This window comes from Bidens hawaiensis, unplaced genomic scaffold (genome assembly GCF_021521415.1).
Source record: "Bidens hawaiensis isolate Kalapana, Puna unplaced genomic scaffold, B.hawaiensis_p1.1 tig00030876_1, whole genome shotgun sequence".
Classification (NCBI taxonomy): Eukaryota; Viridiplantae; Streptophyta; class Magnoliopsida; order Asterales; family Asteraceae; genus Bidens; species Bidens hawaiensis.
Genome location: NW_027495178.1, coordinates 1 through 17,255, shown reverse-complemented (window position 1 = coordinate 17,255; position 17,255 = coordinate 1). Strand labels below are relative to the sequence as shown.

General features: G+C 40.7%; 1 pseudogene; it reads right to left on the bottom strand.

Moving 5' to 3' along the window:
* Nucleotides 1-234: 234 nt before the first annotated feature.
* On the bottom strand, nucleotides 235-2,313 carry LOC143581321 (uncharacterized; annotated as a pseudogene).
* Nucleotides 2,314-17,255: the final 14,942 nt, after the last annotated feature.

Below are 17,255 nucleotides of genomic sequence, written 5' to 3'. Positions count from 1 at the left end.
TACAAGCGCAATGTTACAATCCCCAGTTTACATTCAAATCCATTTAAATCTGAACTGGCACGGACGTTGAATTAAAGTACAAGCGCAACGTTACAATCCCCAGTTTACATCCTAATTCATTTAAACCCGAACTGACATGGACTTTGAATCAAAGTACAAGCGCAACGTTACAATCCCCAGTTTTCATCCAAATCCATTCAAACCCTAACTCACACATCACCCATACTTGATCCAGAAGTTAAGTTTTACCATGCTTAGATTCCTCTAATATTTTATTTTATGAACCGTGACCAAACTTGATAAATAATTAAACCCATGTGTAACTAACATGGACCATCAAATATAATATGCCATATATTCATAAATAATAACACTCCACTGTTAATAAATATAATAATAACCTATACAGTTACATTCCTTAATACCAGGACGTCTTAATTCCTCTTTTACAAGTTGAAATAATAAAGAATATTAATCGTTACAACGTGGTACAACAAACTACATTCACAATGTTTTTCTATGTTGCACACATGACATTGAGCAACAACACATGGACCAACATCAAGTCAACAAAATACTGGTGACCAATCTCACCGTCGCGCCACCGCGCCTTCGCCGGAGCTCGGCCATAGTGCACACCATCATTACACCTATTATCATAATGCCATGGATAAGTCATATCAAAATGATCTATCACACGGTCAATTATTCCTAGTTGCCTCAACTTGTTCACAAACACACCATTAAAAGCCTCCATTTTATTCGGGTTAAACACCAATCTCCGCGCATACCCGCCTGTCGCCACCGTGGTTCTGTAAATCACCACTGGGACCGCAACTTTTCTCTGCCTCACCCCTTCAAGTACCTCCCCCCAAAACCCCGCCGCATCCTCCGCCCCTTTTATAAGCCTTCTCAGATTCGGCCAGTATACCCCGTCGTGTAACCCCGAATTCATAACCAACGTGTCGGGTACCGTCTCACCCGAGAAATATTTCCTCAAGTAGTCTCGGTACCCTTCGTTGTAAAGCGAGTTCAACCCTTGGTAATTACCCGTATGGTTATAATGCCCGTTGAAAACACCCGTGATCCTAACCGACTGGGACGCGTTACTCGGGTTAGTAATATTCATATCAAACAACCGCGGAACAATCCCTGACTCGACATTCAACACAAAGTTAAGCAAGTTCCGAATCGTGTCACAATGATTCGAGTCTCCCCAAAAGAACAACCACCGGTTATTCAAACAATTCCAAGCGGATACCGAATCAAACAACTTAAACGAACAATGCGTCGAGTAAACCCACCCGTTACTCTCCAATGACCCGAGATGCCCGTAACACCACGGATTCTTACACGGGTAGTTACGTTTCAAACAACGGTACCGCCCGTCATTACTAATCCGACACTCGTCATTCTTCCCATGGCGAGTCCATCGACCCGCCCAAACATCCCTAGTGTAATCTAACTTCCTACATTTTTTAATCTCGGGAATTCGCCGATTTGTTCCCATTTGTGACTTTCGTGAAACGAATGGGAACCACGCGAAGCACTTTATCGAAAGCGAAACGCTCCGTGGAGTATTTAAGCCCTTGGAAGTGTCGAAACAATAAGATAATAGTCAAGTTATACACCCCATGAAACTCCGGGTGCACTTGGAGCGAAATCAAGTAACTACCGTTACCGAAATCTTTAACCGGGGGTCTAGATTTCCAATTAATACCGGATAAACCGGTTTCAAAGTAATCACCCCCAAAACACCGCGTGTTTTGGGAAATATCCAGGGTTTGGATAACGAATTCGTGGATATCCCAAGTGGATAACTCGAGGATACTCGAGTTTATCCTCGAGTTACCCACGTTATCCAAAACCTGGATAAAGATATCCTCAGTTGAGGAATCTTTACATGGCTGGTTACCTGGAGTCATCCATTGGGATAACAGATTGGATGAGTAATTAGAGTCCAAGTCAGCTGAAACCCACTTCAGACTCACCGGATTTGAAGGTTTTATGGTGGCATTTAAGGGTTTTGTCTCAGGGTTTGGAATTAAAACTGAATCTTGTTTATTAATATTATTATTATTAGTAGCAGTAGTAGTAGTAGTATTAAGATCAAAAAACTTGTTGGTTATTAAATCATTGTGGAAATCAGAGAGTTGAGATAAGCCACCACCATCGATACCCCAGAAGAGTATTAACCCAACAATGAAAGCTAGTATTAAGGCTCTGAAAGACCAGTGAATGGTTGACCGGAAGACCCACGGTGGAGTAACTGGTTTTTCCGGTAACATACCGGAAAACAGAGGTTTAGTGATTTGACTAAGGAAAAAAAGGGTTGAAAAGGTTTAACAAGAAGAAGAAGAAGAAGAAGATTGGGCGGAGAGAGGTAAGGTAATAATGTGAATGGGTATGGTGGGAGGTGAAGAAAGCAAGTGTATGGCCGGAAGCATTTTGGACAGCAAGAGCATATATTTAACGATATATTGACCCAAAATAGTTTATTTATGGAGTATTTATTATGGTGGTAATTTTATTAATATATCTTTGTTATAAAAGTTTTGCAAAAATCTTGATCAAGCGTTGACTAATATCTGATTAATGGATAGTCTCGACTTTACTTTTTTTTTTGAACGGCCAACTAAGTAACGCCGGGTATCCGTACGCGGCCCCCATTGGCTAAAGGTAGCCCGAGCCGGCCACTAGTCCAGACGGACGGAGCCCCTAGCGGTCCACCTGTTGAGGGATTCACCGGATAAAACCCGACCCCCACGCCCGCCAAACGGCACGACAGTGAGGAGCCGGTAAAACCGGGTGAGACAGGACTCGAACCCTGGCAAGCCAGGGTCATCCCTTATATCTCCCATATAAGTTGCTTGTAGTGAGGTTTGATTCCCCTACCTCTCACTTGTAAAGTGAGTGCTCTACCATTGAGCCACAACCAACTTCTTTAGTCTCTACTTTACTAATTAATTAATTTTGGCTAATTGGCCAATTAATCGATCAACGATCAAATCTAGCCAAAATCAGGATTAATCGAACTTAATCAACTTTTCTGATGAGGTTCTTGCCAAAATCGATAGTTTTCGGCAAGATTCCAGCCAAAATCAACGGTTTTCCGGCGAGTTTCCAACAAAAAATCAACGGTTTATAAATTATATAAATTATAATTTATATACACACACACTTCATAATCTACAAAATACAAATAATTTTTCAAGTCTACGATTCAGGTATAAGGTTTGGGTAATCGAATCGGGTAACATTTAATCCATAGGGGGCCATAACCGCGAAAAGTTTTATTTCATAATACGATATCCGACCCATACCATCCAATTTCGGGTATATCCATTGGGTCCGGCGTTTACCATTCTACTTATTTGTGGGTTTAAACTCAAAATTTTTAGATATTTAAGAGATTTTGTCTGTTTAACTCTAGGCTTGTTAAAGTGTTAGTATTAAAGTATAATTGTTGAATATTTACACAATAAAATAGATACACATGATTCTATTTCGAGCCGCCACTACTGTCGGTTATTTATAAATTTGAATTGACTTGCCGGCATGAAAGACGTTTGATCTGATTGATAATTATCATGAATTTTTATATAATAGCGTTTTATAAGTTTATAACAGATAAATGTTGATATATAGTTTGGTATGTTTTGAGTTAAAAACTTAAAATGGTTAGATTGTGAATTTTATTACGCGTATTTATTTGGGTAAAATTTAATATAAATATAATAATTTAAGTGAAGATGCCACCCATGATTAAAAAAGATAAAATATTGTTGAAATGCTAGTTTGTTGGCACATGCCAATAGTGACTCACCGACAGAGACAGGTGAAAAACGGAAATAATGTAAATCATAAATCATAATTTTGCAAATACACAATTTTTAGACTTTCCCTTGTACTGAAATTGTAATTGATCTGACTAAATGAAATGATGTTAATGATTAAAGCTTGCAATTCGTAAGGTTTTAGATTTGAAACCTGATTTAAAGGATTTTTTTTTGGTGATGAGTTTTCTCTTTAATAGTGTTATTAAATGAGTCAAGCTTAAGCGTTCAGTCTAGACGGTTGACATTCCGTCTCAGGAAAATTCACTCGAGTATCGAGGATAGTTTCAAATATTATTAAAAAAAACTTGTATTAAAATGATTGACTTTCACCTTTTAAACTCTTTTCATTAACGGTAAACTATTACAATATTTTTTAATTCGATATGCGTTTTAAATCCTTGTCATTTAAAGGACTTCACGTTAACAAGCATAATGATGAAGATATATATATATATATATATATATATATATATATATATATATATATATATATATATATAGGAGGGTTATTTTGAGAACCATGATGAGTTTTAAGAATTTTAAGAACTCAATTTTGAACCACACATTTAATTAAATGATATGAAATATGTGGCTGAGATTAAATTCAATTAAAAAATGAACCAGGAGAGAGTTTAAGTATTTTTGATAATTACACAAGTTTAAGCGTTAGTTACACATGTGTAAAAAGTCGATTCGGTGTGTAAAAAAATACCGTAATTTTTGTACATCACTTACACTTACGTATTACACATGTGTAAAAAAATTTCGAAAAAAAAATTGTTATGTTGAGTTCTTTCGAGTTCTTAAAACTCAAAGTAGTTCTCAAAAGAAATCAATCATATATATATATATATATATATATGGGTTGAATCAGAACTGAACGCGGGACCTCTTGGTTAGTAAACAAGGGAATTTACCATTACATCAACCTTAATTTCAACAATATGGGGTTTAACTAATTGTTTATATGAGGTCCTTACAAATTTAATATACCGAATCTATTAATTTTTTTAAAAAAAGATTGATATCCGGGGACCCTACCCAGGTGCACCCATGTACATAATTATGTTGGATATCAAAGAAAAAATGTCTACCACAGGCACATACAACACTGAACCATCATTTCTCAGTTCTTAATTTCTTATATGTAACCAACTAATTGTAGAAGTGCACAAACTGGGTATTTTCAGGAACCGGAACCGGAACCGGAACCGGTTTTGGGTATGATCAACAAAAGTAAAAGCCGGGTTGGATAAGAACCGATTCCTGGTATAGTCGGGTATTCGACCGCGTTTTCCGGGTTTTTCTGGTAGAGTTGGGTCGGGTTTTGACCGGGTATTGATTGAAGCAATTTCGGGGAGAAACCCACCCAAGCCCGGTCTGTACCAGCGGGTAGGGTAGGGTTGGGTCCGTTTAGGTAGACACGTTAGGTCAGGTCCGGAACCAGTTTTTTTTTTCACCTCTAACTAATTGTAATGTTTATAACTTACATTAATTGATAGGGTTATCCCCGCATCTCTCTCTTGACACTATTTAGGCCCAACTTGCCCGACAGCTACATTTGGTCTTGGCCCAGCAGCTACAAATCCAATTAGTAGGTGTCTTTAAGTTAACTCTTTTAAGTGCTATAAGCCCATGTTACGAACAGGTAATTACTCTACTAATTCATATATAAAGTTAATAATTTCTTTTACACATCTCAATTCGCTATTCATTTTTAAGACATTCGTAACTTTTTGAAATAATTGCAATATTCACCCTTGTGGTCAACACCAAATTGAAGAATTAAACTCACAATTCCTTTTTCTGGCAACCGACACCTAAGGGTGCAAACGAGCTGAGCTGCTTGCGAGCTACTTGAGATTGGCTTATGTAAAAGCTTGATTAAGCCGAGCTTAAACGAGTCCGAGCCTGAGCCTAAAACTAAGCTCGTTTAATAAACGAGTTTGAGCTTCACTTATCAAGCTCGAACAGGCTCACGAGCATAAACAGGCATGTAATTAATATAACATTTATAATATATATTTAATAATTATTAAATAACCTATGTAATATTATACAAAAATAACTAAATAATATATAATATATATTAAGTTATATATAAAATTGTAATCGAAAATAAAGTACACAAAAATAATTATAAATATATGAAAATTATGTAAGAAATAGTAAATGAGCCGAGTCCGAGTCGAGCTTCTAAAACTACACACGATCTAAACTCGGGCTTTAGAAATAGAGATTGAAACAAAACGAGCTCGAACTCTGTATAAGTTAAACGAGCTGAGCTCAAGACTAGTCAAGCTCGCTCTTTTGCACTCCTACCGACACCTGCATGTAGAAATTTGAGCCCTATTGTTACCCCACGTTAACTTTGATCATTTATTTTTTTATAATCGAGGGGTATGTTGGTAATTTCACATCACAGTGGCATATTAAAACCTTGGAATCGTCGAACTCTTGCACAGTGAACCCTGAAGTCATCTTTGTCGTCGCACCTTCAATCGTTGTCCGAAAGTGTATTTTCAATGCTTGTAACCAACAAAATCTCAAAATTCACATTGTTATTGTAATCTTAGGGTTTGTTAATATATTTAGCACTTTATGAAATTTCGTTTCGAATATGTACATAAAGATTGTTCATATTTGATGAATATTGAAATACTTATGATAAGAGAGCACATGACATGTTACATGTAAGAACATTCACACACGAGCTCCTTATCTCCATACTGATAATTTATTCAAAAATTACCATTTTCTAAATTTTCTCTTTCTATCATTCAAATATTAACCACCAACTCTTTTGTCTTAATATATATTTTTTATTTTAAAAATGATTTCTAATAAAGTTTTATAAAAGTTTAATTATATTATTAATTTCTTGGTATATGTGACTGGGTCGGGTTAATAAGGTATTTGAGATTAAGAGGGTGTTTGGGTGAGCTTTCCAAACTTGGTTATTTGATTTTTAAAAAGCTAAGTTTGTTTTTTTTCTTTTCTTTTTTTTTTTTTTTTTTGGGGGGGGGGGGGGGCGGCTTGCAAAACACCTTTTTCTTTTCAAAAATCAAATAAGCAAATAGGCAAAATTTAAAAGCTCACTCAAACACTATCTCACCCAAACAGGCAAACACCCCCTAAATATATTTTTAATGTTGTAAGCGAGACGAGTTTAAGTTGAACCCATCGTGTAAAGAAAAAAACTCTTTCATATAAACAAGAACATAATGACAAGTACTAAGAATGCAAACTGTCATGAAGATATACATGCAAAAGCTTAACAAATCCATTTTTCTGAACTGTCATCAAAGTCAAATAAACATGAAAAAAATCATGACTGAGTGCACCACATATTGGCACAAAAAAAATACAGTCAATAACTAAAATATACGCACGTCTTTGACATGCAACACCAAAATATAGGCAATAATAATTTTCATGCTGAACCATAACGTGCGCGCTAGTCTTTGACCTCCAGAGCTGATTACCTCAATCATGATTGCGTTTCTCTCTTTAAAGTTTCTCAAAATATAGTCGTTGGATTTATGGCATGCTACTCACATCCATCATCATAGTCACTTGGTTCGAATCTTTCTTTGCAAGCTCCATTTTCAGCTTCAGTCCTCAACTTTTCAGGCCGCAACATCAACCTTTCATCTTCAACTTTTCGGTCATACTCAATCTTCTTAGCCTTAAGCTGATAAAACTCTTTCACACGAACTCGTAATTCCTCGAAAAGTTTGTACTTCATCTTTCTAAGCTGCATAACCTATTCGGTTTGCACACTTCCGGCTTTTCGTTTTCGTTTTTCAGCTTTTCTACCCATTGGTCGGTCCAATTCGATAACCTCATTCTCGATCATATTCCGTGTTGGGGACAAGGTTGTGGTCCTGGTCGGGACAATCACCCTCATAGCAATCCAACAATACTCGAACCGGAAGCTACTCTTTTCTATTGAATGGTACATGATCTTTGTCTTCTCAAACTTGCATTTAAACAAATAAAATACATGTTTGAAAAAAGAAATAAAATAAAGTACTCTCAAAACAAGAGTGGAATTTCTACCTTATCATGCTTAGTCGTTCCACTTTGATTTAATCCTTCAACTTGAGCTAAGCATCCACAAAAGTTATTTTACGGCCTTTTGAATACATGACCATCGATGTGCTAATGTCTTGATTGAAAACTCGGTTGTGGATTTTTAAAAATTTTCAAAATAGTTAAAGATTTTTTTCCCATAATTGTGAGTTTTTCTGATCCGTTCCTTGAATGGAATCAATGCTACAATTTAGCCATGCATAGACAAGTAACTTGTATTCTTCAAGGCTAAGTTCGCACCCCTTATTATTTTCCTGACGCTCTTTGGATTGTTAGGGACTAAGGGTGGAGAGTCATCAAGGCTTATGGTAGAGTTTCCCGAAAGAAGGTTGGTCAAGTACATATCTCCATGTTGAGAATCCATATTCCTTCAAAAGAAAATTTACTGTCCAAACATACAACAAAATCAGGCAACATAAACCAATCATATCAAGAATATGATTACATGGAACAATGAACCAATAATTCTAGTGTGTACAAAGTTAATGCAAGTAACTATTTAAAGCTACTGATTTTATATTATTAATGCTTGTTCGTATATTATATAAATGAACTTCTTGCGTTCGGTTTGTTTACATACCTATCAATTTGAAAGAGCTTGTCATTTTATCAGACATTTGGTGGGCAAAATCTACAAGCTTTTCTTACACAAAACCAAAAAAGAATCATACCCAGTTTATACACACAACAGAGTGCTTAATATGCAGTTATGCACCACAAAATTAGTACTTTTTCGCTTTACAATTAAGAACTTACATTTATATAGTGAAGCTCGACAATTGTTAAAGTAAATAACACAATCCTAATTAATACTTAAGTTTTAAAATCAAAAAGATAAGTAAACACTGTGGGTGTTTGTTTTCATGAAGTAGGGCGCCGGACGGGCATGAATCAAATGGATTTTTGGTAAGTACGAATAACATAAAGCAAACTTAAAATGATGAGGCACTTGATGATGATACATGAAGAAAACAAAAACAATCGATTTATTTGGGGTTTAACACTGGTAGTGACGTGGGGTATTCAATTTCACAAGGCGGAGTTCTGGGATTTTGTTTAGAAGGGAATAAGAAGACGGAATACGCATCAAATTTGTAAATTTGAAATTTTAGACTTCTTATTGTTTGTAGCAATAAAATTATTTTTTTTACCTTTAATTTTATTTATATCTTTCAAATAGCAGGCCTTATCTATTTTTGTCATTTAAAAGTAAAGCATTCGTAACTTTTATGCATACACACATTAAATGAACCATTCGATGTAATCAACACCCTTCACACAAATCAAATTTTTTAGAAATAATCCCAAAATGAGATCTTACAACAATAGTTGGTAATCTAACCCCAACAAATTACGGATGGTCTTTACTAAGGGATCACTAACACACAACTTAATCGAGGAAATATCGACATGCAAATCGCCAACGGATCGATTCGTCTAAGTTGTACATACGGAATTTCAATAAACCAAATAATGAGTTGGTGGCAATTGTGACTTTCCAATTCCATAACATCATTCTCATTTTAATCATCTAAATCATGTCTGAAGAGGTATGTACCCGCCTCAACACCGAGCAAGGCGGGTCAACCCACAAGATATAGACAAGAGGCTTAAAATCAAGGCATTACGAAGTCACAAAGCCAAAACCTATGCACATGGCGCATATCACATATGCTCATGCATCACATGCTCAGGCATCATATGCCCAGGCACCACACATGCTCAGGCATCATATGCCCAGGCACGCATATGCTCGCGCATCACATATGCTCACGCATATCACATGCTCGTGCATATCACATGCTCGTGCATATCACATCTGCGCATGAAACATCTGCGCGTGAGAATAAAGAGAAGACCTCGCGCATCCTCAGGATTGGCGCATATCACACATGCACATAATCAACCTCGTCCTTATCCAAATCAGGATTAGGGCAACCTTGATTGTGCACGTCAGACAACCTTCCAGAAGGTATCTTTTTAAGGAATAAGAATATGCTGATGTTGAGAGCTGCCAAATGAAAGGTGGACAACTCAGCATAACCCATGTGCTACCACGTGATTATAACCAATGAGAAAGCACCAGGTGTCCCAGAGGACACGTGGCGCAGAGCAATTGGAGGAGGCCAACAAGGCTGAGCCCAATCAGTGGAAACCCTAGCACTATAAATACAGCATCAACTCCACAAGGAGAGAGATACAATCATATCACATTCAATCATATTCAATTACATTCAATCAGACAGTTACATCCAGTAACACAATCACACAGAGTATTCAGCTATTAAGCAATACACTCCAAATTCCTTACTGATATTATTATCTTCTCCCACAAATACTTATTCTCACACCGGAGGGTTACCCCAAAGAGGACCCCTCTGTCCCTTTCTGAGGGGTAAGTTTACGGTGCTGTTCATTTTGTAGGTGGAAGAACCCAGATCCAAGAGAAACCATCGGTGAAATAGCATAATAACACCCGAGGAAAGTAGATCGTCTACCAGTGAGTCGATCCACGCTTCTTCATTGGCGCCATCCACTGTTACAACGGCAATTAGATCTCATCAGATCTATATATAAAAACAAATTTTCACCATGGTTTCTGGCGTTCATAACGTTGATCAAGCTCTGGAGGATATTGAACGTGAGGGTGTTAATGAGGGACAACAGTTTCTGAGGGCGCAGCGTGATTCTACGCGCGCCACCAGTAACCGTCCTTTCATCACAACTCCTCATGGCCAGACTGAAACTCCTCCAGACGATCTTACGTTACAAAATCTTGCCGGCGCCAAACAAAAAGGACCAATGGATCCAGAAGAGGAAACAAATGACCCTAAAGAATGGCTCATAAACGAGCAGCGGCGTCTAATGGACAAGTACAATGACATGGTCAAACAGAAAAAGCTAGCCGACTTAACACAAAGGCAAGCGTTTGATAAGCAAACTGTTCATGGAACAAAAAGGCCGCGCGCGCCGGAAGAAGGACATTCTGTTCACACTGCACACACTGAGTTCAGTGATGAAGAAGTGCACAGCATGAGGAAGACGCGAGATACTCATACAGGAGGCTCACAGCTCCGCGCGCCTGTGAACATGGCGCCTGGAGCCAGAGCAGATCTGGATCTGCACATGCCGTACAGCCCACCAGTTAGAGGGCAAGTGGACGTAACCACACCGTACAGACCAGCCATCTTGGTGAAACATTCAAAGTTCACTGAGCGCATCGCGAAGGCTCCCATCCAGCACAAAACCAAGATGCCAAGTGGTTTGGGCAAATATGACGGCACAACAGACCCAGACGATTTCTTGCAAGGTTTTTACAACACGGGAAACCTAGAGAGCTGGACGATGCCAACATGGTGTCACATGTTTGCTCGCTGCCTCACGGGCGCGGCGCGTGTATGGTTCGAGAGCTTGCCGACTGGGCAAATTGATGGGTTCGAGGAACTATTGGAAAAGTTCCAAGCCCACTTCGTACAGCAGCGCAGACACACGCGTGACCCTGATGACATCATGCACTGCGTGCGCAGGAATGATGAAACGATTGAAGACTACATCACTCGTTTCAATCAGGAGTCTCTGGCAATCGGAGGTATCACTAAGCAACTCCTGCGCGTGGCCTTTATACAAGGCGCGCACAGTGATCAACTCCGCCGGGCTCTCGTAAGTAGAGATGGCATGCCCACCACGTGGGCCAAGTTAATGGAAGCATCGCGAGTTTTCGCGAGGAACGAAAAACAAATTGCCCAAGATAGGGCAAGAGAAAGAGCGCATCAAGCTGAGTCACCGCGCAGCAAAGAAAAGAGGGGCAAGCAGAACTCTGTATGGTCCAGGTTGCAACCAACCAGTTTTTCTTCCGCAGAAAAGCAGGCGCAACCAAGCTCACCCCAGCCCCAAAAAGATGTTCGTAATCGCGGGGAGGGTGACAGGAGGGAGGGCGGCAGAGATTCTAACAGACCTCTGCCAAGAATATGGACTCCCCTCACTAAAACGCCTTCACAGGTGTTAAGCACTGAGAACGTCCACTTCAAAAGCCCCAAGCCACTACACTACAAGGGACCATCAGACAGTGGCAAGTACTGTGAGTTTCACAAATCCACAGGACACAACACCGATGCATGCCACCACTTGAAGGATGCAATTGAGAAGGATGTGAAATCAGGCAAGCTGGCTCACCTGGTAAAAAACTCAAGACCAGAAAATGAACAACCAGAAGGAGCCTCTGCCAGCAAAAAGTACAAAAGAATCTGTGTAGCCGAGGGAGGAAGGCAAGGGCAAACGTCAAGAAAAAGAAGCGCGCAAATCCAAGGAGATTGGCTGCGAGCAACAAGTAATCTTCCCAAGAATCAGGGGAGGCCCTTCAATTAGCAGTCCTCTGGTCATCACTACACACATTGCTCATTACGAAGTGTCAAAAGTCCTGGTGGACACTGGTAGCGAATCAGACATAATGTATGAGCAATGTTTCAGGAAACTGGATCCGGCAGACCAAGCAAGGCTTGAAATTGTGAATGCGCCGATCTCTGGTGTTTCAAATGAAATCATTCATCCCCTAGGTCAAATACAATTTGAACTAACCATGGGGGATGAAAAACACAAGCGAGCCGAAGTTGTCAACTTCTTGGTCTTGCCCACCACTTCATGCCACAATATGATCTTGGGTAGGGAAACGATTGCCCAATTCAACGCCATACCATCGCCAGCGCACGGCGCATTGGGATTCCCAACACCAACAGGTGTAACTTTTGTATACCGAGATCATTTGTGCGCAGTGACAAGTACTCCGCGGGAGGGGAGAATGAAACTTCCAATGGCAGACAATGCGCCAGAGGAATGGATTCTCAACCCAAAATTCCCGGAGCAGAAAATCACAATTGGCCCAACGATATCAGACGACACGAGGTTGAGAATGAAAAGGTTGCTCACAGCCTATATGTCGGTCTTCGCGTGGCAACACTCTGATATGACTGGGGTTCCGCGAGACCTGGCGCAACATTCTCTCAACACCTTCAAGTCTGTAGAGCCAATTGCTCAAAAGAAGAGAGTCATGGGGGATGAGAAAGCGAGGGCCATGAATGAGCAGGTTGAGGATTTACTGCGCGCAAACATCATCCGCCTGATACGATACCAGACGTGGGTAGCCAATCCTGTGATGGTAAAGAAAAGTAATGGGTCGTGGAGGATGTGCATTGACTTCAAGGACCTCAACAAAGCGTGCCCAAAAGATTGTTACCCCCTCCCAAACATCGATGCAAAGGTGGACTCCGTGGCGCCATTCAAACTCAAATGTTTCCTGGATGCCTACAAGGGCTATCACCAGATTCAAATGGCACCACAAGACGAGGACAAGACCGCATTTAGAACCGACAAGGGTGTTTTTTGCTACACAAAAATGCCCTTTGGTTTGAAGAATGCGGGCGCCATCTACCAAAGACTTATGGATGCCGTCTTCAGCGAGCAAATCGGAAGAAACCTAGAAGTCTATGTGGATGATTTGGTGATCAAGAGCAGGGAGGAAAAACAAATGCTCAAAGACATCGAAGAAACCCTTGGGCGCCTAAAGGAAGTTAACATGAAGCTCAATCCGAGCAAATGTACTTTCGGCGTACTAGAGGGAAAATTTCTAGGTGTAATGGTCACCAAGGATGGTTTCAAGGTGAACCCTGAGAAGGTGGAGGCCATCCTTGACATGCCTTCGCCATCCACCATGAAAGAAGTCCAGAAGCTGAATGGTAGATTGGTTTCAATCAACAGGTTCCTAGCGAACCATGCAAGCAAATCTACCCCATTTGTCAACACATTGAGGAATTGCTTAAAGAAAAGCCAATTCAAATGGACTCCTGAGGCCGAGCAGGCTTTCAGTGAGATAAAAGAAAGTTTGATAAATTTGCCCGCGCTCACAGCTCCACTTCCTGGTGAAACTTTGACATTGTACCTATCAGCAGGAGAGCGCGCCATCGGCGCAGTATTATTGGTGGATCGTAAGGGAATCCAAACGCCAATATACTATGTGAGTCGGGTGCTGACAGATCCTGAGACGCGCTACTCCATCATGGAAAAGTTAGTTTTGTCACTAACACACGCGTCGCGCAAGCTTCATAGATATTTCAATGGTCATCCCATTGAAGTTCTGACTGGTTACAACATCCAGCAAGTCTTGCGCCGTCCCGCGCTCTCAGGAAGGCTGACAAAGTGGGCGCTGGAATTAGGAGAGCACACGATCTCCTATAAGCCCCGTCCAGCAATAAAGGGACAAGTCTTGGCTGATTTCATTGCCGAGGTCCCCGAAGGAAAAATTGAAGAGGCTCAGCGCGAGGTAGACCCTCCGCGAGCCAATGATGAAGAAAATGTTTGGAGATTGTTCACTGACGGAGCTTCAAACAATGAAGGTTCCGGCGCAGGTCTCAAACTGGTGGATCCAGAGAATCATGAATATACTTACGCCATCAGGTTGGACTTCAAGAGCACCAACAATGAGGCTGAGTATGAAGCCCTGCTGGCTGGCCTGCGCATCGCGCACAAATTCGGGGTTAAAAAGCTAGAGGCCCATGTTGATTCATACTTGGTAGCAGCACAGGTCAATGGCCTTTATGATGCCAAGGAGAACACCATGCCTCTATATCTAGAGCAGGCGAAAAAGCTCATCGAGCAATTTGACTGCTTCAGAATCATTCATATTCCGCGCAGTGAAAACAAATCTGCAGACGCGCTGAGTAAGATGGCATCAACCAGTTTTGATCACTTTGGCAAAGATGTCAAGGTAGAAGTAATGAGCAACCCGTCGGTGGTAGCGAAGTCTGTCCTGGTAACTCATACAACCCCTTCATCATGGATAACTCCAATAATGGAATTCTTGAATGAGGGAAAGATACCAGATGATCGCGCGCAAGCGAGGAAGATAAGACACAAGGCGCAGAACTATGAACTGCTTGACGGTACATTATATCGACGCTCTTATCTTGGGCCGCTCATGAAATGCCTAGATGCTGAGGAAGCAAGCTATGTGATCAGAGAGATACACGAAGGAATCTGTGGAATTCATGCTGGCCCGCGCATAGTGGTTGCCAAGGCAATGAGCGCAGGCTACTATTGGCCAGGCATGTACTTGGACGCTTTAAAAGAGATCCAAAAATGCAAAGCATGTCAGAGCTATGCTCCAAACACCATGCGGCCAAAGAACAATTTGATTCCAGTGACCTCCGCATGGCCTTTCCACAAATGGGCAATCGACATTGTGGGTCCCCTACCGCAAGCGCCTGGGCGAGTAAAATTTTTGGTAGTGGCAGTAGACTATTTCACAAAATGGGTTGAAGCCAAGCCACTAGCAAAAATCACAGCCATAGTGATGAAGCAGTTTATCTGGAGCCACATCATATGCCGTTTTGGCTTGCCCATGGAAATTGTGAGCGATAATGGCAAGCAATTCACTGACAAGAAGATATCCAGCTGGCTCAAGGAATTGCGCATCAACCAAATTTTCACTTCAGTTTATCACCCTCAGGGGAATGGACAAGTGGAACGCGCGAACCAAAGCTTGTTAAATGGGCTGAAGAAAAGGTTGGAGGGAGAATCCCATTCTTGGGTCGAAGAGCTACCTAATGTCCTGTGGGCACACAGGACATTAAGCAAAACAAGCAATGGCGAATCCCCGTTCAGCCTAACCTATGGAACAGAGGCAATGATTCCAGCAGAAGTTGGATGCCCATCCCATAGAGTGCTCATGATGAGCAAGATTGATAATGAGCGCGAAAGAAGGTTGGATCTCAACTTACTTGAAGGGCGCAGAGAGGCGGCTATCATCAGTGAAGCAAAATACAAGAAAAAACTAGAAAAATATTACAACCAGCGCGTGAAAGAATGCCACTTCAAGAAAAATGATTTTGTCCTTCGAAACAATGAAGCTAGTCGCGCGATACCCCCGGGAAAAATGTCCCCCAATTGGGAGGGACCTTATCAAGTCTTGGAAGAATTGGGAAAAGGCGCATACACCTTAAAAGATTTGAATGGAAAGAAGATCCCGCGCGCATGGAACGCAGCACAGCTTAGTAAATGTTTCATGTAAAAATATCAAGTTTGTAATCAAGGCTTTTTAAGTCATTATGAATAATGATACGCGCTATCTTCTCTTAATGTGGATTCTATTTTGCATACATGTTTCACACTTCCCTTTATTAGGTTTGAGCAATATGACAACATTGTATTGACATCAAAACGAAATAAAAACGAAGTAAAACATACATGCGCGAGCCTCAAGCTCAAACGCGTTAACGAGTCTTAACTCTAAAACTTCAGGGCCTTAGCCCAATTCTATCACCTTTTGCATACACGTTTCACACTTCCCTTTATTGATTTTGAGCAATATGATAACATTGTATTGACATCAAAACGAAATAAAACGAAGTAAAACATACATGCGCGAGCTTCAAGCTCAAACGCGTTAAAGAGTCTTAACTCTAAAACGTCAGGGCCTTAGCCCAATAATATGAGCCTTAGCTTAGGGCCTTAGCCCAATAATGTGAGCCTTAGCTCAAATCACTCACAACATCCATCCTACATGCTGCGCAGACTGACCATAAATACCTAAGCACAACTAAGGCAAAGCGAATGCCAAAACATAGTTGTTAAGGTCTCGGGTTGAGGTCGCGCATGAAATTGTAATGGATATCTGAGTAACACATATTGACACGTAAAGGCTAAAAAACTCATAATTCCATGCGCGATAACGTCGCGCAAAAGAGGAATAATGAAAGCGCCAAGACACGTCTCAACATAATCAAGATATGGCAAAATCACTTACAATATGACAAGGGTTAAGTATAATAAATTCATTACAACCTTGTTCTTATTCCAACGTGCAAGCATATCTTATATAAAGAGATGGATGGGAATGCGCAACATGCGAAGAAGGGAAAAACAGAATTTCATTCAAAAGCATTGAAATTTACAAGTTTACAAGATGAGATACAAACTACAAATAAAAATAAAAAAAAAAAAAAACATGAAGGGCTTCTCAAGTCTCCACGTTGACATCAGCCTCTTCATCATCCTCATCATCGCCCTCAGCATCTGGCGCAGCCTGCTCCTCATCATCTCCAAACTGACCATAGTCAAGTTGTTCATCTTGAATGAAGTCTTCGAGCACGACAGTGTCAGGAGCGGATCCTTTGGCCACGCCAGAGCCGCTAGCAACGCCAGCATTCGCCGCGCCATCATCGCCGCCGCCAGCCCCTTCGCACTCGTCAAGTAATTTCTTTAGCGCGACGAGATCGGGCTGGTCAGCAAGCGCGGATATCTGCAAATCATAAGCAAAAATATGAGTACAAA